The 24,418-nt window shown below is 47.1% G+C and overlaps 1 pseudogene across 1 annotated transcript; it reads right to left on the reverse strand.

Annotated features, from left to right (window-relative positions):
• Positions 1–13,139: 13,139 nt before the first annotated feature.
• LOC308511685 (histone H3.3C-like) lies at positions 13,140–13,548 on the reverse strand (annotated as a pseudogene). The gene has a single exon. The product of its transcript is annotated as a histone H3.3C-like (transcript).
• Between the last annotated feature and the right edge of the window lie 10,870 nt (positions 13,549–24,418).

Raw genomic sequence — 24,418 nt, forward strand, 5'->3', positions numbered from 1 at the left:
AAACAAGGGCTAGTAGAGGGGGTTGCCTGCTCCTCCTAGAGGTGATGGAGTAGTCCCCACACATTTCCTTGGGTACCATTTCCATGGAATGGAATGAAACAGTCCAGACATACAAAGATTCTTTCTGTCTTCCTGCAAGCCCCTCTCCAGCCCCATTCCCATTGCTCCTTTGTGGAAAGGTTGAAAGATTATATTCTCATATCCTGTGTGCCCAGTTAGCTCTTCCAGCCAAGCCAATCTGCAGTCAGACTATAGTTATCTCAGGATAAGGAATCAGGACTCTGTAATCATCTTTTCCTAAGCTTTTTTATTCTTTTTCTGATGTCTCCCCCACTCCCTGGTTTTGTTTTGCACTTGGTTTCCTAGCAAATTTCCTCTTGAGAAATTCCAATATTGTCTCATCTGAACCAGGGGAAATAGGTTTGTGTATATTTCAGCCGCTGCAGGGCTAGCTTGGGAGGTCAGAAGCCTCCTGAGTCTAGGTGTGGGGGCGGCTGCAGCCAGCACATCTGGAGATGCAGGAAACTGTTGGAGCTGTGTAGAAAAAAAAAAAATTTTTTTTGGATGATGGCTTAAGATCCTGGAATGATAGGCTTTTGGCTAGGGATCCAGTGCATCTCACTAGGGAAGAATGTGGTTGCCTGGAGACTTGCCGATCTGATCAAGATGACTTTAACTGGAAGTGAGGGTGGGGGTGCGAAACATGCCCAATATCAGACTGTGAGGCCAGATACTATAGACAACAGACTGCATGTCCTCAACAGAAGAATAATAGTGAGAGAGACACTGGTGATTTGCAGGAAATGACTGGGAAGGAAATTGGCCATGGCAGTTTCAGCCCCAACTGTCAATATGCCAGTGTGAAGAGTGAGAGCAGAAAACAAAGCAAATTTGGATTTTTAATACAAAGAAGAAAAAGCCCAAAGAGATCACTAAAACTTAGAGGAAAGGGACTCATAACTGAAATATACTTATGGGTACTTATAAGGATACTAGAGGCCCGGTGCACAAAATTTGTGCACAGGATGGGGGGTGTCCCTCAGCCCAGACTGCATCCTCTCCAATCTAGGACCCCTCGAGGGATGTTCAATTGCCCGTTTAGGCCCAATCCCACCGGGACTCTAGTCTATATATATAAAAGCCAGGACTGCTGGCTCCCAACTGCTCGCCTGCCTGCCTGCCTGCCTGATTGCCCCCAACGGCTTCTGTCTGTTAGCTGGATCACCCCCTAACAACACCCTAATTGCCAGCCTAATTGATGCCTAACTGCTCTGCAACCAGCCCAATTGACCCTAACTGCCCTCCCCTGCCAGCCTGGTAGCCCCCAACTGCCCTCCCCTGCAGGCCTGGTCCCCCCCAACTGACCTACCCTGCCAGCCTGATTGGCCATAACTGCCCTCCTCAGCTGGCCTAGTCACCCCTAACTTCCCTCCCCTGCGGAGCTGATCACCCCTGTCATCCCCTGCTGGCCTGGCCACCCCCAACTACTCTCCCCTGATGGCCAGGTAATCCATAACTTCCAACTCTTGCCAGCCTGGTGACTCCAAACTACCCTCCCCTGCCAGCCCCATTGCCCCTAACTGCCCTCCCCTGCCAGCCCCATTGCCCCTAACAAGCCTCCCTTGCAGGCCTGGTCCCCCCCAACTGCCCTGCCCTGCCCTGCAGGCCTGGTCCCCCCAATTGCCCTCCCTCACTAGCCTGGTTGCCCTTAACTGCCCTCCCCTGTTTGCCCAGTTGCCCCTAACTGCCCTCTTTTGCCAGCCTGGTCACCCCTAAATGCCTGCCCCTGTGAGGCTGGTCACCACTAACTGCCCTCCCCTGGAGGCCTGGTCCCCCACAACTTCCCTCCCCTGCAGGCCTAGTCCCCCCAAACGGCCCTCCCCTACAGGCCTGGTTAACCTCACTGCCCTCCCCTGAAGGCCTGGTACCCCCAACTGCCCTTCCCTGCAGTCCTGGGTCCCCTACAACTGCCGTCCCCTACAGTCCTGGTCCCCACCAACTGCCCTCCCCTGAAGACCTGGTACCCCCAACTGCCCTTCCCTGCAGGCCTGGGTCCCCCCCAAACTGCCCTCCACTGCAGACCCGGTTATCCCCAACTTTCCTCTGCCGGCTAGGTCACCCCTAACAGTCCTCCTTTGCCATGCAGGTCACCCCTAACTGCCCACCCCTGCCAGCTCAAGTGCCCCTAACTGCCATATTTTGCTGGCATGGACACCTCTAACTGCACTCCCCTGCTGCCTGGTTGCCCCTAACTGCCCTCCCCTGCAGATCTGGTTCCACACATTGCCCTCCCCTGCAGGCCTGGTTCCCCCCAACTGCCCTCCCCTCAAGGCCTGGGTCCCCCCCAACTGCCCTCCTTTGTAGGCCTGGTCACCCCTAACTGCCCTTCCCTCAGGCCTGGTTTCCCCCCCAACTTCCTTCCCCTGCAGGCCTAATCACCCCCAACTGCCCTCTACCGGACCGGTCACCCCTAAATGCCTCCTTTGCCAGCCTGGTTGCCCCAACTGCCCTCCCCTGCAGGCCTGGGTCCTTTCCAACTGCCCTCCACTGAAGGCCCGGTCGTCTCCATGTGCCCTCTGCCAGCCTGATTACCCCTAACTGCCCTCCCTTGCCAGCCTGGTCACCCCTAACTGCCCGCCCCTGCCGGTCCAATTGCCCCTAACTGCCCTTTTTGTTGGCATGGTCACCTCTAACTGCACTCTCCTGCCAGCCTGGTCACCCCTAAGTGTCCTTCACTGCAGGCCCGGTCACCCCCAATGCCTTGCCCTCATGCCCTGGTTACCCCCATTGCCCTCCCCTGCAGGCCTGTTTCTCCCCAACTGCCCTCCTCTGAAGGCCCCATCACCCAAAACTGCCCTACTTTGCCAGCCTGTTCACCCCTAACTGCCATCCTTTGCCTGCCTGCTCACTACTAACTGCACTCCCCTGCCAGTCTGGTCTATCCCAACTACCCTCCCCTGCCAGCCTGGTCACCAATAACTGTCCTCCGCTGCAGGCCTGGTAGCCAGCAGCTGCCCTCCCCTGCAGTCTTGTTTGCCCCAAACTGCCCTCTGCTGGACCCATCATCCCTAACTGCCCTCCTTTGCGAGCCTGGTCTCCCCTAACTGCCCTCTCCTGCTGGCCCAAAGGGCCCCTAACTGCCCTTTTTGTGGACTTGGTCACCCCCAACTGCCCTCCTCTGCAAGCCTGGTCAACCCTAACTGTCCACCCCTGCAGGCCTGGTGACCTCTAACTTCCCTCCCCTGCAGGGCTGGTTCCCCCCCAAGTGCCCTCCCCTGCAGGCCTGGTCACTCCCAACTGCCCTGCGCTTCTTTACTGATAGCCCCAAACCACCATCCCCTGCAGGCCTGGTCTCCCCCAACTAACCACCCCTGCTTATCTGATTGCCCCTATCCGCCCTCCCCTGCAGGCCTGGTCAACACCAATGGCCCTCTGCTGGCCCCGTCACCCAAAACTGCCCTCCTTTGCCAGCCTATTCACCTCTAACTGCCCCCACCCCCCGCCAGCCTGATCACCCCTAACTGCCCTCCCCTGCCAGCCTGGTCAACTCTAACTGTCCTACCCTGCAGTCCTGGTCCCCCCCCACACACCACCACCTGCCCTACCCGGTAGACCTGGTGGCCCATAAGTGCCCTCCCCTGCAAGCCTCGTGACCCCTCACTTCTCTCCCCTGCAGGGCTGGTCCCCGCCCAAGTGCCCTCTCTGCAGACCTGGTCACTCCCAACTGCCCTCCCCTGTCATACTTATTGCCCCCAACCACCCTCCCCTGCAGGCCTGGTCCAACCCGATTGCCCTCCCCTGCAGGCTTGGCTTCCCCCACTGCCCTCCCCTGCAGGTCTAGTACCCGCCACTGCCCTCCCCTCTTTTGCCTGCCTGGTCACCCTTAACTGCCCTCCACTGCCAGCCTAATCACCCCCAAGTGCCCTCCCCTGCCAGCCTGGTCACCCCTGTCCTCCCCTGCAGGCCTGCTCACTCCCAACTGCCCACCCCAGCCAATCTGATTGCCCCCAACCGCCCTCCCCTGAAAGCCTGGTTTCCCCCCACTGTCCTCTGCCAACCCAATCAACCCTAACTGCCCTCCTGTGCCAGCCTTGTCGCCCCTAACTGCCCTCCCCTGCCAGCCCGATTACCTCTAACTGCCCTCCTTTGTTGGTCTGGTCACTCCCAACTGTCCTCCCTTGCCAGCCTGGTCAACACTAACTGTCCTCCCCTGCAGGCCTGGTCACCCGCAACTGCCTTCTCCTGCCGGCCTGGTCTCCAGCAACTGCCCTCTGCTGGCCCCATCACTCCTAACTGCCCTCCTTTGCCAGCCTGGTCACCCTTAACTGCCCATCTTTACCAGCTGGCTTGCCCCTAACTGCCCTCTCCTGCCAGCCCGATTACCCTTAAGTGCCCTCCTTTGCTTTCCTGGTCACCACTAACTGCCCTCCCATGCCAGCCTGGTCACCCCTAACTGCACTCCCCTGCAGCCCTCGTCACCTGCAACTGCCCTCTCCTGCAGGCCTCACCTCCCCCAACTGCTCTCTGCTGGCCCCATCACTCCTAACTGCCCTCCTTTGCCAGCCTGGTCGCGTCAACCTGCCATCCTTTGCCAACCTGCTTGCCCCTAACTGTCCTCCCCTGCTGATCTGATTGCCCCCAACCACCCTCCCCTGCAGGCCTGATCGCCCTTAACTGCCCTCCCTTGCCAGCCCAGTCAACCCTAACTGTCCTACCCTGTAGGCCTGGTGGCCCCTAAGTGCCCTCCCTTGCCAGTCTCGTCACCCCTAACTTCTCCTCCCTGCAGGGCTGCCCCCCCCCCAACCACCCTCCCCTGCAAGCCTGGTCACTCCCAACTGCCCTCCCCTTCTGTACTGATTGCTCCCAACCACCCTCGCCTGCAGGCCTGGTCCACCCCCGATTGCCCTTCCCTGCAGGCTTGGTTTCCCCCACTGCCCTCCCCTGCAGGCCTGGGTCCCCTCAACTGCCCTCCCCTGCAGGCTTAATTGTCCCCAACAGCCCTCCCCTGCAGGTTTCTTGCGGTGGCCATCTTGTGTCCACATGGAGGCGACCACCTAGTGTTTTGTAATTATGGTAAATTTGCATATTGCCTTTTATTATCCTATCTAATAAAAGAGAAACATGGTAATTAGCCGTACGTCCGCTACCCTTCCCATTGGCTAATCAGGGCAATATGCAAATTAACTGTCAGCCAAGATGGCGGCCAGCAGCCAGGCAGCTTGAAGCTAACAAGAGGCTTGCTTGCTTCAGTGACGGAGGACTCCAATGTTCCCCGCCTTCCTTGCCAGCCTCTGAGCTTGCAGTTTGAAACATTGTTACAAATATAGAAGCTAAACAAAACCCCAGAAACCTGCTTTCAGCCAGCCGGGATCTCAGAGCTGGAGTTGATACAGTGTTTCGATTATAGAACCCAAACAAACCAGATACCTGCTTTCAGCAGCAGAGGCCTAAGAGCTGGAGCCAGAGCTAAAGCTGGCCTAGAATAAAAAGAAAAGAAAAAAAGGAGTAGTTGGGAGCTTCAGTCAACCGCCAGCCTGAAAACAGCCCTCAACCCCTCAACCAGACTGGCCAGGCAACACAGTGGGGACCCTCACCCTGAAGGGTGTGTGACCAGCTGCAAACAGCCATCATCCCCTCACCCAGGCTGGCCAGGCACCCCAGTGGGGACCCCCACCCTGATCCAGGACACCCTTCAGGGCAAACCATCTGGCCCCCACCCATGCACCAGGCCTCTATCCTATATAGTAAAAGGGTAATATGCCTCCCAGCGTGGGGACCAGCAGAGCCGAGAGGCCTCCCGGCACCGGGATCAGCATGACAGGGGGCAGCGCCCAAACCCCCTGATTGCCCTAAGGCTCTGTGTGTGACAGGGGGCGGGGCCACAACCTCCCTATCCACCCTGCTCTGTTCGTGACAGGGGGATGCGCCCCAACCCCCTGATCAGCCCTGCTCTGTGCCTGATAGGGGGAGCTCCCCAACCCCCTGATCGGCCCTGCTCTGTGCGTGACAGGGTATGGAGCCCCAACCCCCCTGATGGGCCCTGCTCTGTGTGTGACAGGGGGCAGCACCCCAACCCCCTGATCGGCCCTGCTCTGTGCATGACAGGGAGAAGCTCCCCAACCCCCTGATGGGCCCTGCTCTGTGCATGACAGGGGGCAGCGCCCCAACCCCCTGATGGGCCCTGCTCTGTGCGTGACAGGGGGTGGCACCGCAACCTCCCCATCGACCCTGCCTTGAGTGTGACAGGGGGAAGTGCCCCAACCCCCCAATCGGCCCTACCCTGAGCGTGACTGAGGGTGGCATCGCAACCTCCCAATCCGCCCTGCTCTGTGCATGACAGGGGGCGGCGCCCCAACTCCCCAATCAGCCCTGCTTTGAGCCCGACCAGGGGATGTACCTAGGGATTGGGCCTGCCCTCTGCCACCCGGGAGCAGGCTTAAGCCAGCAGGTCGTTATCTCCCGAGGGGTCCAAGACTGCGAGAGGGCACAGGCCGGGCTGAGGGACCCCCCCCCTGCCCCCCTGAGTGCACAAATTTTTGTGCACCGGGCCTCTAGTATAAGATAATTCTGATAGATGGTTTGGGTTACCCACCAGTACAAAGGTGGCTTTGCTCACCTTCACCAACTTTGTGGTATCCTTGGGGTCAGGTTAAGAACCGAGAATCAAGGGAGGGAGTACTGGGGAAAATGAACACGAACTCCAAGAATTTATTTAGTACCCTGCACTCATAATAAGGCAGGGAACCAGGCAGGATTTCTGATTTCATGGATTTGATATTGAGCATAAATAGACAGTAAACACACATTAACAAGTAAATTAATAATATAAATTCAGTTAGTAAATAGGCCAAGGAGAAAATAGAACTGATTGTGAAAGAGAGAGAGGAACTATAATAGTTTGGGTGGTCTTGGATGACCTATCTGCAGAAGTGAGTTTTGACCTGAGATAAAAACAAAGAGGTGAAAGGATTAAGGGGAAAAAATGTATATACAGACACAGATAATAGTTGGTGATAGTCAGAGGTAAAAGGGATGGGGGAGTTGGAAGTGGCTAAAGAGTGATTAATGGGAACAAGGAGAGACTTGACTTTTGCTGGTGAGTGCATGATGCAGTGCTCAGATGATAACTCATTGAGAGAAATATAAAACAGGAGAATGAACCATGCAAACATATGAAAGAAGAACATGCAAGCAGAATAAACAGCAAAGGCAAGAGACTTGTAGCAGGAACATATTTGCCAGTGGGTAAAAGTCCTAATACTTCAAGAAAACTCTTGGAAATGGGAAAAACACAAGTCTCAAAATTACCCTACTCAAGGAGTAAGAGAAATGAAGTACTTATCTCCAACTCATAGCGTCATTGGTTGATGGCAGTTCTCCATGAGCAGAGGGATCTTCTAAGGCTTCAGAAAAAGCAACCAGGCACAAAGATGCAGCCGCTGGCCATGGGAGAGTGAGAGTGCATTGAAATGTCAGAGCTAAGGGATATGAGAAAGTATTGACAGTGTCTGCTATTGTAGTAAGCCTGGAGCAGAATCAGAAAAAAGGCCAGCTGGAGTGTTAAACAGGGCCCAGACCACCTAGAGCCAAGGTTAGTTGAAAAATAGTAGCTGAGGTGCTTGATTTGGTTGGCACAATGTTTTCTCTTATTTCTGTTTGTTTGTTTTATTTTGTTTTTAATCACCAATAATTAAAAATCGTAAGCTCTTGCCCTGGCCAGTGTTGCTCAGTGATTAGAACTCCATCTATGCATCAAAGTGTCACAGGTTCATTTCCCAGTCAGGGCCAGTGCATGAGGCAACCAATCAATGTTTGCTCCCTCTCTCTTCCTTCCTTTCTCTCTAGAATCAATGAAAAGCATATCCTTGGTTGAGGATTAAAAAAAAGGAGGTGGCAATCACATATCTAGACCTAGATTTCTAGTTCTCTTGGGGAAAAAATCAAAAGATCTGATAATAGTGGATCTCCATTTGGCAAGGTGACAATCTTTTGGAACCAGGTATCAGATGCCCATTTATGGAAGGACCACGTGCTAGCCAATTAACCAGTCCTCCTTAAGTTTGGACTCAGTGGTCTAGGACACTGTATGCCATGATAAGGAGTTAGAGTTTCACTCTAAGAGAATGAACATGTCTTTAAGCTGGAGACTGATGCAATTAGTCCACTCAATCAGTGTAGAGTCAAGATTGGGGGCATGTAGACACGTAAGGAGGCTATGGGAGTAGCCTGGGCGAGATATAATGAGATCTTAGAAATGAGTTATAGTAGAGAAAAAATGCAGTGAAGAAATTAGCCATATAATTTGGAGTGGATTTGACAACATGTGCTGATTTAGGGGGTGAGGTAAAAAGAGACACCCATGATTAAACCCAGATTTCTGGCTGTAATACATCTATATAGAGTACCACAATTCGCTGAGATGAGGAAGACTGGGGGAGGAACTGGTTTGAGGGGAAACTTGAAAATTCTACTTTCAACACAGTACATTTGAGATGCTTATAAGACATCTAACTGAAAATGTGAAACAGTATATATGAGATAATTCTTAGATATGAGGGGTGAAATTCAGGAGGAGATGGGGCTTAGGGAGTTATCAGAACACAGAAATGAGATTACACCTTCCATTTCTGGCACTATTGTATGTGAGGCATCCTGACAATAACTTCCTCTCACAAAACACCTAAAAATACTAGATAAAAGATAACAAATTTCCTTTTAAATACATTGCTGAACTCAAAAAGAGTCAAGTAAAATCCCAAAGAGCCAAAGTAAAGAGCTGAGCTTTAAAGAAGAGCCCTGGGCTTATGCTACTTTATAAATGCTCTGGAGGCAACTATGGATTACTATCCAAGTAGAGGTTGGAGAGTTTTGGTTTTGTTTCTTTTTTACTACTTTTTGTGTGTGTTTTTTTGTTTTTTTGTTTTTGTTTTTTTGTTGTTGTTGTTGGAGAAGAAGCACACCACCAAATATCACATTTATCACTAAAAATGCCCTAGCCTGGTTGGGTGACTTGGTTGGGGTATTGTCCCAAAGGTCGTGGGTTTGATTCCCAGTCAGGGCACATACCCAGATTGTGGGTTCCATTCCTGGTTGGGGTGCACGTGGGAGGCAACTGATTGATGTCTCTTTCTCTCTCCCTCTCACTGCCTCTCTCTCTCAAATCAATAAAACATATCCTCAGGTGAGGATTAAAAAAAACAAAACACCCTATGCAGTTTTGTCTTTTGGATTTACTTTTAATATTATTTATAATTTAAGCTATTAAACAATTAACTAATTTTTTTGCAGTTCCTTAATTCTTTTTTGTGTTGTTTTATTGCTTAAGTATTACAAAGAGTATTACATATGTCTCCTTTTTTTTCCCGCCCTTGACAATCCCCTGGCCTCCCCTACACCCCACTGTCTTATGTCCATTGGTTATGCTTATATGCATGCATACAAGTCCTTCGTTTGATCTCTTACCCCCCCCCTTGCCCCCCAAACCTCCCCGGCCTTCCCGCTGCAGTTTGACAATATGTTTGAGGCAGCTCTGCCTCTGTATCTACTATTGTTCAAAAGTTTATAATGGTCTTTATTATCCATGAATGAATGACATCATGTGGTATTTTTCCTTCATTGACTGGCTTATTTCACTTAGCATAATGCTCTCCAGTTCCATCCATGCCGTTGCAAATGGTAAGAGTTCCTTCTTTTTTACAGCAGCATAGTATTCCACTGTGTAGATGTACCACAGTTTTCTAATCCATTCATCTACTGATGGGCACTTAGGCTGTTTCCAGATCTTAGCTATGGTGAATTGTGCTGCTATGAACATAGGGGTGCATATATCCTTCCTGATTGGTGTTTCTGGTTTCTTGGGATATAGTCCTAGGAGTGGGATCACTGGGTCAAATGGGAGCTCCATTTTTAACTTTTTGAGGAAACTCCATACTGTCTTCTAAGTGGCTGCACCAGTCTGCATTCCCACCAGCAGTGCACGAGTGTTCCTTTTTCTCCACATCCTCTCCAACACTTGTCGTTTGTCGATTTGTTGATGATAGCCAGTCTGACAGGTGTGAGATGGTACCTCATTGTTGTTTTGATTTGCATCTCTCGGATAATTAGTGACTTTGAGAATGTTTTCATATGTCTCTTGGCTTTTTGAATGTCCTCTTTTGAAAGGTGTCTATTTAGATCCTTTGCCCATTTTTTGATTGGATTGTTTATCTTCCTTTTGTTGAGTTGTATGAGTTCCCTATAAATTTTGGAGATTAGGCCCTTATCAGATAGGACATTGGCAAATATGTTTTCCCATGCAGTGGGCTTTCTTGTTGTTTTGTTGATGGTTTCTTTTGCTGTGCAGGAGCTTTTTATTTTGATGCAGTCCCATTTGTTCATTTTCTCCTTAGTTTCAAGTGCCCTAATTTTTTTTAAAAATATATATTTTATTGATTTTTTACAGAGGGGAAGGGAGAGAGATAGAGTTAGAAACATCAATGAGAGAGAAACACCGACCAGCTGCCTCCTGCATACTCCCTACTGGAGTGGTGCCCGCAACCATGGTACATGCCCTTGACCGGAATCGAACCCAGGACCTTTCAGTCCGCAGGCTGACACTCTATCCACTGAGCCAAACCAGTTACGGCCAATTAACTAATTTTTAAGTAACACAGTAACAAAATAAAAAACAACACATAATTTATTGCTAAAATACCAATGTCCTCTCATGACTTATTTTTCCATATCCAATCCTGGAGCACATTCATTTTCTATTTTTCAATCCAATTTTTAAAGTAAAATTTTATTGAAGTATATCATAAACAGAAAAGTACATAGTTAATATCTTAAGTGTATGACTTGATAAATTTACTTAAAGTGAGCACAACCAGACCAAGAAACAGAGTATTACCCTGAAATCCCCCACCTATATCCTGTTCCTGGTCACTGTCTTCCAAACTCTATTCTAAATTCTAACATCATAGATTGTTTTTTTCTGTTTCAGAACTTTATAGAATGAAGTCATATAGTATGTACTCTTTTATGTCTGGCCCCTTTCACCTAATACGGTGTTTGTGAGATCCATCCATCGTGTTGTGGTGTATAGCAATAATTCATTCATTCTCATTTCTGCTTAGCACTCTTATGTCCTAATAATAAAATCTTTGCTTTCTTCTGTTTATGTACAGTTGGATTATTTCCAGTTTTTGGCTATTCCAATAGTGCCGCTATAATGCTGCTATAAGCATTGTGTTTTTGTCTTATAATATCTATTGATGACTATATATATATATATATATATATATATATATATATATATAATTTCTATTGGGCATATATCTAGAAGTGGAACTGCTAGATGTTAAGATATGTATATACCGAGCTTTAGCAGACACTGACAAACAGTTTTCCAAAGTGTTATACACTTTGTACAAATTTACCCTCCCACTAGCAGTGTATAAGAGTTATAATTGCCCTATTTAATTTTATAATTGTCAACACTTAATTTTATTATTTTTTATATTTTTGCCAATCTAAGAGGTAGGACTATCACATTTTGATTTTAATTCATATTTCCCTGATGATTAATAAAGTTGAGTATATGTTTATATGTTTACTGGTCATTTGAATATCTTCATTTCTCTTTCAGGTTATCTTCCTTTTTCTTATTGGTTTGAAATATTACACAAATCTTTTGTTGTATATATGTAATACAAAAACCTTTACTCACTCAGTGACTTGTCTTTTTATTTGTTAATGATATCTTGCACATTAATGGACATATAAATGTAGTAGACAAGGCCTTCAGACTTTGTAAAAGGAGGAATAGGAATTAAGACGATCACAAACAAAAATAAGAATCCCCAGTCCTTACTGTTTTGGCTCAGTGGATAGAGCGTCGGCCTGCAGATTGAGAGGTCCTAGGTTCGATTCCAGTCAAGGGCATGTACCTTGGTTGCGGGCACATCGCCAGTGGGAGGTGTACAGGAGGCAGCTGATCAATGTTTCTCTCTCATCGACGTCTCTAACTCTCTATCCCTCTCCCTTCCTCTCTGTAAAAAATCAATAAAAAATATATATTAAAAAAAAAAGAATCCTCAAAAGACCACACCCTTAGCAAAGTATAGACTAGGAAAAAATTCCACTTGAAAATAAAATGAGAAAACAAGCAAACATAGCTGTTTCAGCTTTAGCATTAGTATGTATACAATAGTAGGTAAGGTCGCTGTTAAGAGTTCATAACCACAAAGAGTTATGACTCAAATTCATACTATTTGTGTGTCCAGAAAATCTACAACCAAAAAAAAGTGTTCCCAGCTTGGTAGTGCCCTAGGGTGCTTAGCAGAAACAAAGGTAGATTATCTCTGGAAGGATGAAGCTTCAACCTAGGCCATAGAGAACTACAACAAACAAACAAGCAAGCAAACAAAAAATCTTATAAAACTGAGCTCACAACTCAAAGAAATAAAATGCACTAGGAACTATGAGTGAAACTTGGCAAAAATAACAAACAACAGGATTACACCCCTATGAAATCCATATAATGGAATTATGATATACAGAATAAGTATGTTTCACATGGTTAACAGAATAAAAGTGAAAATGAAAAATATTAGAGTAATACATTATTTGAAAAATATATTTTTTTATAATTTAATTTATTTTAATAGAAAACTTACAGGAACAGCACAAAAGACGGACAACATTAAAAACATGTACTTGCATGTAGGACAACTAAGTTAGAAAAGTATAGTGAATGGATGGAATCTACTGTATGAAAAAAATGCTACAAACACCATTTAGTCACCATCAATAAGATATTTACTTGTTTTAAAAAAATCCAAATGCTGGCATTGTCCAGAAAATTTTAACAGGTTTATTTATATTTTTGTAAAGTTGAACTGCTCAGACTTATTCACTGAAACATTTGACTTGCATTAATGCTTCATGTCCCCACATTTATATTTTTAAAAAATTCACACACAAATGAAAATGGAAAAACTGCCAATACCTGATTTCTGTTCCCTATTTTCAACTTGCAACATATACTTAAGCACCTTTTGACCCCATGGGGGTGGGGAAACCTAACATTCAGAACTACCAATAATAAGAAGAAGAGAAATTTTTTTAAAAGAATAAAATGTTTCCACCATAGTGGATTCTTAAACACATTCTCCACAAATGCAGCGTGCTAGCTGGATGTCTTTTGGCATAATTGTTACACGTTTGGCATGGATAGCACACAGGTTGGTGTCTTCAAAAAAGCCAACCTGATAGGCCTCACTGGCCTCCTGCAAAACACAAGTCACTGCACTTTGGAGCACAGGTCTGTGTTGAAGTCCTGAGCAATTTCTTGCACCAGACACTGGAAGGGAAGTTTGAGAATCAGAAGCTCAGTGACTTCTGATAATGTCTAATTTCACAAAGTGCCATGGTACCAGGCCCGTAACGATGAGGTTTCTTCACCCCTCCAATAGAGGGTGCACTCTTTGAAGTGGCTTTGGTAGCCAGTTGCTTCCTCGGTGCTTTACCCCCAGTTGATTTGCAGGCAGTCTGCTTTGTATGAGCCATTGTATAGAGACCTCTTTACTTACCTCCCCTCTCCTTTGGCTGGAGCTCGGTGAGCTGGAGGTGGCACAGGCATTGGAGAGCAAAGGTGGCTGTGAACACCAAAAAATATCATATTTTTTAAATAAAAAGTTTTAAGATAATTTTTGCTTCACATACATTTATAAGAAATAATACAGAGAGATCCTGTGTATCTGTTACTCAGCTTCCCCAATGGTAACAACTTGTGTAGCTATCCTATCTAATAATAGACAAACATGGTAATTAACCATACCTCTGACACGCTTCCCATTGGCTAATCAGGGCAATGTGCAAATTAACTGCCAACCAAGATGGCGGCCTGCAGCCAGGCAGCTTAAGCGAACAGGAGGCTTGGTTGCCTCAGCGATGGAGGAAGCCAAGGTTCCTTGCCTGCCACTGCCCAACTCTGAGTTCCTGAAGCAACAGCTCCAAAAGATACAATGTTTCAATTATAGAAACTAAAAAATGGTGGTTAATTTGCATATGCAGGCTCCAAGCATTGGAGCGAAGCCAAATAGCCCCAAAGAAGCAGAGCAGCGAGGCCTCACTGCCCCAGGATCAGCAGAGCAGCAGACCTCCTGGCCTGGGATCAGCAGAGCTGAGAGACATCCCAGCCACAGAATCAGCAGAGGCGAGAGGCCTCCTGGCCCTGGGATCAGCAAAGCTGCAAGGCCTCAGGGGCCTGGGTTCAGCGGAGCCTTGAGGCCTCCAGCCCTGGGATCAATGGATCCGTGAGGCCTCCTGGCCCCGGGATCAGCGGAGCGGAGAGGCCTCCAGGGCCTGGGATCAGCAAAGCCACAAGGCCTCCCGGCCCTGGGATCAGCGGAGCTGCGAGGTCTCACGGCCCCTGGCCCCTGGAGCAGTGTCATGGGGGTGGAGCCACAACCCCCAGATAGGCCCTGCTCTGTGGTTGACAGGGGGTGGTGCCCCAACCCCCTGATTGGCCCTGCTCTGTGGGTGACAGGGGTGGCACCCCAACCCCCTGATTGGCCCTGCTCTGTGCATGTCAGGGGGCAGTGCCCCAACTCCCGGATCGGCCCTTATCTGTGCATGACAGGGGGGAGCTCCCTAACCCCCTGATCGGCCCTGCTCTGTGTGTGACAGGGGGCAGCGCCCCAACCCTCCGATTGGTCCTGCTCTGTGAGTTATAGGAGGCGGTGCCCAAACCCCCCACCCCCATTGGCCCTGCTCTGTGAGGGACAGGGTGGGTGCACCACAACCTCCTGATCGGCCCTGCCATGAGCGTGACAGGAGGCTGTGCCCTAACACCCCCCATCTGCCCTGCTCTGTTCCTGACAGTGGGCAGCTCCCCAACCCCCTGATTGGCCAGCTCTGTGTGTGACAGGGGGTGGCATCCCAACTCCCCAATCGGCCCTGCTCTGAGCCCGACCAGGGGCTGTGGGGCAGGCACCTAGGGATTGGGCCTGCCCTCTGCCACCTGGAAGCAGGCCTATGCCAGCAGGTTCTTATCCCCTGAAGGGTCCCAGACTGTGAGAGGGCACAAGTGGGGCTGAGGGACAACCCCCCACCAGTGCACAAATTTTTGTGCACAGGGCCTCTAGTCCTATGTAATAAAAAGGTAATATGCAAATTGACCCTAATGGTGGAATGACCAGAACGACTGCTTGAGTAGTCACTATGAGGTGCACTGATTACCTCTTGGGCCCTTTCCCCGGGCGGCAGGCTCCTATCACCCAATGGTGAATAGGGAATCATGGGTGAGTCAGGGGGTTGCAGGTGGTGCCAGGCCAAGGCCCCTGCCCCACCAGTTGTCCCACACACAGAGGGCAACCTGCGGCAGGGGCGGGACAAGAGAGTAGGTGGAACAGCCAACCTCTCGGTTCCTCCCCCGAGCCAGCAGGCTCCAATCACCCAATGGTTAACAGGGAACTGGGGGTGGGTGGCAGCGGCAGGTGGGGCCAGCTGCGGGCAGCCAGGTAAGATGGCCCTGATCACAGGCCAGGCCTAGGGACCACATGAATTTCTTGTGCCAGGCATCTAGTAGTACAATACTATACCTGGATATTAGTATTGAAACAATCCACTGACCTTATTTAAATTTCCTGTTTTACTTATGCTTGTGTGTATGTGAGGGTTTAGTTCTATGCAAATTTTAACACATGTATAATTTAATGTATGCAACATCACAGTTAGGACACAATCCAGTTTCATCACCATAAGGAGTTCTCATGTTGCCCTTTTATAACCATCTTCCTTCAACCCCCTCCCCCATACCTACTCCCCAGAAATCAATAATCTGGCTTCCATTGCCGGGGTCCAACCCCAGCGGGTCCAGGGGTCCCCAAAGGTGTGGACGGAGTCGGCGAAGAAGGAATGACACGGAGACAGTGTTCAGTTGATCAGCAGCCTAGCCAGGATCTCTAGCCAAGTTCTGGTTAGGATCTCCAGCCAGGTTCTGTGTCCATGGTCTCTTGCTAGGTTCTCCAGATTCTCCAGCCAGGTTCTGTAGCCATGTTCCCTCGCTAGGTTCTCCAGCCAGGTTCTGTCCAGGTTCTCCAGCCAGGTTCAGTCACCAGGTTCTAGTCAGGTTCTCTCGCCAATTTCTGTAGTCAGGTTCAGTCCAGGATCTTTTGCCATGTTCTCTCCAGCGAAGTTCTTCTGTCTGTAGGTTCTGTGTAGGTGCTGTCTTCTTTCTGTCTCCTAAGTTCTGTCTGCTGTTGTCTTGTTTCAACTGTATTTATACCAGTTGATTCAATCCTATCAATCTCTATTACAAAGGTTAGGGCGTTTCTTATCTCCATTCCAGGGAGTAAAGATTATGTAGCTTAAACATGATTATTCGTAGTTAAAGTGATTAATTACCCACCTGGCACTTAGTTAAGGGATTTTATTCCCTCCCTAACTTCAGGGGAAAATTCCTACCTGGGGAAACAACCTTTCTAGGAGAGGCATCCCCTCCCTGACTTCAGGGAAAAATTCCTACCTGGGGAAACAACCTTTCTTGGAGAGGTGACCTTGGTTAAAACACACAGCGCTAAGGGGAGCAAACATATTAAGAACAGTATGCCATATATGCCAGGTCCTTTGAAACAGCAAGGATGGACCGGCTCCCGGCATTCCATCTCTATAATTTTGTCATTTCAAAAATTCTCTATAAATGCAATCATACAGTATGTAACCTTGCAGAGTTAGTTTTTCTCATTCAGCATAATTCCCTCTAGAGTCATTTAAGGGGTTATGTTTATTAATATTTTGTTCCATTTAATTGTTCAGTAGTGTTACTTGGTATATATATTTAACCATTTGCCCATTGAAGGGCATATAGATTTTTCTAGGTTATGTATATCATGAATAAATCTGCTATGAACATCTGTGTATAGGATTTTATAAACATAAGGGTTTTCATTTTTCTGCAATAAATGCCTAGGAATTCAATTGCTGGGTTACATGGTAGTTGCATGTTTAGTTTTACAGCAAACTGCCAAATTGTTTTCTAGAATTATGTTTTGTTTTACATTCCCATCAGCAAAGTATGAGGGATACAGTTTTTCTGCAACCTCATCAGCATTTGGTGTTATCACTATTATTTTCATTTTAGTCATTCTTTAGAGGTGTGTAGTGATATATTATTATGGTTTTAATTTGCATTAACCTAATGGCTAATAATGCAGAACAACTTTTCATGTGCTTATTTGCCATTCAAATATCCTCTTTGATGAAATGTCTCTTCATGTCTTATCATTTTCTAATTAAATTGCCTGTTGTTTGTTTTTACTGTTGAGTATTGAGTGTTCTTTACATATTCTAGATACAATTTATCAATTTTCTTTCTATGGTGCAAGCCTAAGAACACTTTGTCTTGTTCTAGATCCAGAACCTTTTTTATTTTATTTTTTCTTTAAGCTTTACAGAATTGTGTTTTACATTTAGATTTTAAGTATGCGATCCATTTCATGTTCATTTTTGTATTAGTTTTTGAGATTTAGGTCATGATTTTGTGTTGTTGTTTTTACCAGTAAGTGTCCAGTTGTTCCATTACTATTTGTTGAAAAGTTTCTCCTTTCTCCAGTGAATTGGCTTTGTACCTATGTAAAGAATTATATCACAGGGCCTGCCCTAACCTCTTGAGATTGGCAGTGTAGACATCATGCAGTGGATCCTGGAAAAGGCTAGAAAGGGCTGCAACACTGAAGACAAAGCCCAGGGATCATGTGACATTTATACTATGACATCAGAAGACATCAACAGGTGTTTTGATGTGAGTGTTCTTCCAGATGATCACTATTGTCCTCTCATGTTTGCACTCAGTTGTGATCAACAGTCACTGCACTCTGTGGGTTGAGGAGTCAGCAAGTCACTGGCTAAAGAGCACTCATGATCCCTGTGTTTTGTGTATTGGGTCTGCAAGTGGTGTCTCCTGAAATAGATGTTTCTGGCTGCCACTGCTGCAGGCATCTTTCTTTTTTAAAAAAATTTTTTAAAAAATATATTTTATTGATTTTTTACAGAGAGGAAGGGAGAGAGAGATAGAGAGTCAGAAACATCGATGGGAGAGAAACATCGATCAGCCGCCTCCTGCACATCTCCTGCTGGGGATGTGCCCGCAACCAAGGCACATGCCCCCGACCGGAATCGAACCTGGGACCCTTCAGTCCGCAGGCCGACGCTCTATCCACTGAGCCAAACCGGTTTTGGCACCGCAGGCATCTTTCACAGTGTTTATCTTTACTCTGTTCCCTATGGATGCTGTTTGACACAGAATTTCTGACTGGAACTGCAACTTTGACCTCACTCATTGTATACATCTGTTTGCAAATAAGCAGATGAGATGCCCAAAGGCCCTGGGTTAAGATGTATGATCCAAAGCCTAAAATAAATCAGAATTTGGGCATTTGGGATATTTTTTAAAAGGAAAAAATGGTTTAGTGCCGGGGTCCTGCCCCAGCAGGTCCAGGGGTCCCCAAAGGTGTGGACGGAGTCGGCGAAGAAGGAAGGACACGGAGACAGTGTTCAGTTGATCAGCAGCCTAGCCAGGATCTCCAGCCAGGATCTCCAGCCAAGTTCTGGTCTGGATCTCCAGAGAGGTTCTGCTCTGGATCTCCAGCCAGGTTCTGTGTCCATGTTCTCTTGCTAGGTTCTCCAGCCAGGTTCTCCATGTTCTCCAGCCAGGTTCTGTAGCCAAGTTCCCTCGTTAGGTTCTCCAGCCAGGTTCAGTCACCAGGTTCTAGTCAGGTTCTCTTGCCAATTTCTGTAGTCAGGTTCAGTCCAGGATCTTTTTCCATGTTCTCTCGCTAGGTTCTGTCTCTAGGTTCTGAGGCCAGTTTCTGTCCAGGATCTTTTGCCATGTTCTCTCCAGCGAAGTTCTTCTGTCTCTAGAGAATGTTCTGTGTAGGTTCTGTGCCAATTTCTGTCTCTCTCCGTTCTGTCTTCTTCTTTCTGTGTTCTAAGTTCTGTGTTCTTACATCTGTATTTATACCAGTTGATTCCAATCCTATCAATCTCTATTCCAAAGGTTAGGGCGTTTCTTATCTCCATTCCAGGGAGTAAAGATTATGTAGCTTAAGCATGATTGTTCGTAGTTAAAGTGATTAATTACCCACCTGGCACTTAGTTAAGAGGTTTTATTCCCTCCCTAACTTCAGGGGAAAATCCCTACCTGGGGAAACAACCTTTCTCAGAGACCTTCGTTAAAACACATAGTGCCAAGAAGGTGAGAAAACATATTAAGAACAGTATGCCATATATGCCAGGTCCCTTGAAACAGCAAGGATGGACCGGCTCCCGGCAGTTTAGAGCCACTTTTCCAAAAGCAGATGCTTTCCATAGCGTATGCAACACAGTAACAAATGAGAAAGTTAATTTATTTCTGCAATATTCTCATATCCAAACATTAATATATTACTTTTCACAAAGTTAAATCCTCATACTACTACATATTAATTTAAATTTTTTTATTATTACATCATTATGATGATTAAAATTCCTCAATACAGATAATTTGCTACAAACCAGCATAGGATTTGCTTTAATAGTGCTTTTTTGTATTTATCAGTAAAGCTTAACTGGATTAAGACTTGTAATGCTTCCTTTTTCCAACATATTCTCCACAAAAGTCTCAAAACAAATATATGAATTGCTCTATGTGGTAGTCAGCCTCCAAAATAGGCCCCAGTGATCCTCACCTCCTGGCATTCATTCCCTTCCCATGACCTGAACAACCAACAAGAGATTGTGGAAGTGACAATAAGTGACTTCCGAGAGGTTAGTTCATTAAGATACTGGACTTCCCTTGATCTCTCCTAAATCACTTTCTTTGGGAAATCCACCAGTCATGTGGTGAGAACACTCCACAAGCCCTATGGAGCAACCATCATCCATGCAACCTCATGACAGCTATCAGAGGGAGGGTGATGGGGAGGCGGGATGAAAGAAGGTGAAGGGATTATTTTAAAAACATACATAAATAACACATAGACAAAAACAATAGTAGGGTGATAGCCAGAGGGAAAGGGGGGTAAGGGAAGGTTGAGGTGGGAAAAGGAGGGGAAAATAAGGGCGAGCGCACAAGGCAGTGTGCAGATGATGTTTTATTGTGTTGTACACTTTAAACCTGTATAGTTTTGTGAACAAATGTCACCCCAATAAATTGTTTTTTTTTAAAAAGAAACTGAGCCAGATCCACCTAACTAAACCACTACCAAATTCCTAACACTCAAAAATTGTAAAATGTTTATTGTTGCTTCAAAAAATCAGTTAGACATATTGATGTGGGTCTATTTATTTCTGGTTTCCCTATTCTGTTTGAATGATCTGTGTGTCCACCCCATTGTCAATACCACACTGCCTTGATTACTATTGCTATATAGTAAGCTTAATAGTGGGTAGAGTGATCCTTCCCACTTTGTTATTCTTTTTCAAGATTGTTTTAACAATTCTAGACACAGTGATTTTTCTATATAAATTTTAGAATAAGCTTGCCTGTAACTATAAAAATAACCCACTGGTATTTCGATTAAAAGTGTATTAAATCTATATATCAATTTGAGGAAAATTGACATCATTACTCTGTATTTAAATCCATGGATATGGTATGTCTCTCCATTTATTTAGGTATTCTTTTATTTCTTTCATTGGCATTTTATTGTTTTCAGCATACAACTTCTAAATTGGTTTGCTGTATGTATAGCTATTTCATTTTCTTTGGAGAAATTATAAATTGTATTGTATTTTAAATTACATTTTCCTAGTGTACATTTTTAGTATATAGAAATACAACTGAAGTAAGGGGAGACAAAATGGCAGCGGAATAGACAGACATGTTCTGAGCCTTGTCCCGGAGCAGATAGAATGAGCAACTAAACCTAATAACATCCAACCCGAACTGACAAAGTAGACACAGCTTATGAGACAATTCACAGCCGGGAAGGGCAGAAGACACCTGAAGAACAGTAAAATCAGGGATCTGGGCTGGAGAGAAATGTGAGATCTCTGAGCCCAGAGGGTCAGAGGGAAACCGCACAGCACCAAGGTCACATCCCTTGGAACAGGTGTAGCATCTGATTGTGGAAAGGACGTCCGCAGGACTGCTGGCTGCAGGGGATTCTAGATCTGGGTCCACAACAAAGAGAGATTGAACCCAGAGGGGGCAGCCTGGATGGCTGCCCAGGCGCCCTGTACAAGGGGAGGGAGGTGCTCACAGTGGCACAGCTCTTTCCCCTCTTTTTGGTCTTTGCTTGTTCACTGAACCTAGTTCATAGGACCTTTCAAATACAGACACTCACCCATGGCTGAGGCGCAGGTGGAGGTGAGGACTTGTGGAGTCTGGGGAGAGGCCAGGGAGAGGAGAAGGTCGGGAAGAGGTGGCCATGAGTCTGGTGCGAAGTCATACCTGATGTGCCGGACCTAGGCAGCCATTTTCTCCCAGAAGTTTCCAGGCAACCAATACAGCCACACCCAGACTACACCCCAAGTGGTACAAAGGATACAAAAACAATCTTAATAGTCCCTGAGAGCCCACAAGGACTGGCCTAAAGAGAGGCCTTGAGTCCCAGCAACAGGAATCTGAGAAATGGCAGACAGTACAGAAGAGTGGGATCTTAAACCAGCCCTCATTTTTATTTTACTGTATTATTATTTTTTTTATCTCTCTTTTCTTTATTTTTCTTTTTTTATTTGTTTCTTTATTTTCTATTTCTTTTCACATTCTTTTTTCATCATTCTTTTTTATCCTACTTTTTAAAATTAATTATTATTACTATTTTCTTCTCTTTTTCTTTCTTCTTATCCACTCATCCTTTTTCTACTTCCTCTGTACTGAACTGAGATCCTCCGAATATTCATCCAATTCCTTAACCTTACTTTCTGTATATAAGATTCTGCCCCCACCCTCTTTACTGGGTATTTGGTGTTTGTGTGCTTTGGTTTATCTGTTTGTTTTCTGGGGTTTTCTCCATATCCTATCTAATATTAGACAAACATGGTAATTGACCGTACCTTCACTACGCCTCCCACCAGCTAATCAGCACAATATGCAAATTAACCGATAACAAAGATGGATTCTAATTTGCATACTGCAGGCAGGGTGGTACAGCGCAGCTGCCAGCATGAGCCGACATCCTGGGCCGCAGGCCAGCCCCAGAAGCCCTAGAAGCCACCCAGAAGCTGGTGATCAGGGAGAGATGAGGGTCCCCTGCCCAGGCCTGACACCTCTGGCAGAGCATCAGGCCTGGGCAAGGGGCCGATCCAGCCATCAGAGGGTGATGGAGGTTGATGCCTCTGGCCGAGACGTCAGGCCTGGGAGGGGGATGGAGCTGGCAATCAGAAGGGTCTGGGGTTCCCCTGCCCAGGCCTGACACCTGGGCCAGAGGCATTAGGCTTGGGTGGGGGTTGGAGCCGGTGATTGGGGGGTTATGGGGGTCCCTTTCCCAGGCCTGAATCCTGGGCCAGAGGCGTAAGGCCTGGGCAGGGGGTGGAGCTGGCAATCGGAGGGGTTTGGGGGCAGGGGGATGAGCTGGTGATCTGAGGGAGATGAGGGTCCCCTGCCCAGGCCTGACTCCTGGGCCAGAGGCATCAGGCCGGGGCGAGGGCAGAGCCGATGATCGGGGGGAGATGGGGGTCCCCTGCCCAGGCCTGACACCTCTGGCAGAGGCATCATGTGTGGGCAAGGGGACAATCCTGCGATCGGAGGGTGATGGGGATTATGCCTCCAGCTGAGGCATCAGGCCTGGGCAAAAGCAGAGCTGGTGACTAGGGGGAAATGGGGGTCCCCTACCCAGGCCTGAAGCCTGGGCCAGAGGCGTCAGGCCTGGGGGGGAGCAAGCCGGCGATTGGTGTGAACTACAGAGGAAACACCTTTTCTGACCACTCATTGGTTAAGCTCCCTGTATGCCACTGGTAATATTCTTAGTAGTTTGGGTAATAAGAATCCAAAAAGGTGATCTAGGGTTTTTCACCACACTCCTGGTGAAAAAAAACAAAGGTCCACTGCTGGAGGGCTAAGAAATGTCATATCCTGCCCTAGCCACTTTGGCTCAGAGGATAATGCCTTGGCCTGCTGATGGCAGGGTCTGAGTTCAATTCTGACCAAGGGCATGTACCTAGGTTGCAGGTTCCTCTCTAGCAGGGGCCCAGGTCAGGGCTCATGCAGGAGGCAACCAATCAAAGTGTTCCTCTCACTTTGATGTTTCTCTCTGTCTTTCCCTTTCTCTTCCACATTCTCTAAAAATCAATGGAAACATATCCTCAGGTGAAGATAAAAAAAATAATAAAGAAATTATGATTATATGAAAGACACATCTTGAAAATGCCTAAAGAAAGTTGTCATTTTTTCATGGTGAAGGGACTGGAGTCCGTGTTGATGAAAAAACCTTGCTGACTGCGATGACTGGCAGTGGCTGTGGCAGCGGGGTGATGGGGCTGGTGCCTTCCCCTGATCATCCCAGTTACCTCCCACAAAGGGAGGCCAGACTGCGGCTTAGGCCCACTCCCCAAGGGGATCAGGGAGCGGGCCTAAGTTGTCACTAGGACATCCCCTGAGGGCTCCAAGTATGTGAGAGGGGGCAGGCTGGGCTGAGGGACACCCCCCCAGTGCACGAATTTGTGCACCGGACCTCTAGTGTGTATATGTGTGTGTGTGTGTGTGTGTGTGTGTGTGTGTGTGTGTGTATATATATATATATATATATATATATATATATATATATATATAATTTTGTTTTCTTTTTCTTCCTTGTTCTTCTTTTCCTTTTCTCTCATACCATTTTTTCTCTCCTTTATATTATTTTCTCTCCCTTAAATCTCTTTTCTCTCTCTTAAGTCTCTTTTTTCTGGTGGTCACTTATAATGGGGTTATTGGTGTCATGAATACATTGGTGTTTTGTTCCCTTTGTGTCGTGTCTTGTCGAAGTGAATTTTATCCTGTTTGGCCAATGTGGTAGAGAACAAGCCACATAACCAGAAACCTGGAGAGTAGACTCCATCCACAAAGAGGTCAATAACACTCCAGATCAAAATACAGAGGCAGGAAGAAGGTGGCAGTGAGGGAGAGAGCATGAGTGAGTGTGGGAGCAAAAGAGGAGTGTGTGGACATGTGTGTGTGTGTGTGTGTGTGTGTGTGTGTGTGTGGCACAGTTAGATCCTGTACGACCTTCGAGGGCAGGCTGACCAGGCGCACCTAACCAGGCAGTCTCTGCTACCATTGCAAATAGTTCCAGAGTGGCCGGCTCTTCTGCAAGGGCCATGCCTTTTTGAAGGGAAGAGCTGCTGTGATTGGGAGCCCAACCTTATCTCCACTCAGGGTGCCCTCAGATAACACCCAGGACTATACAGCCACCCCTGCCAGGGACCTGATACCTTGGATGTGGTTCCACAGTCACTGAGACTCCAGCCACAC

This window comes from Myotis nattereri (assembly GCF_964212035.1).
Source record: "Myotis nattereri genome assembly, chromosome: X".
Taxonomy (NCBI): domain Eukaryota; kingdom Metazoa; phylum Chordata; class Mammalia; order Chiroptera; family Vespertilionidae; genus Myotis; species Myotis nattereri.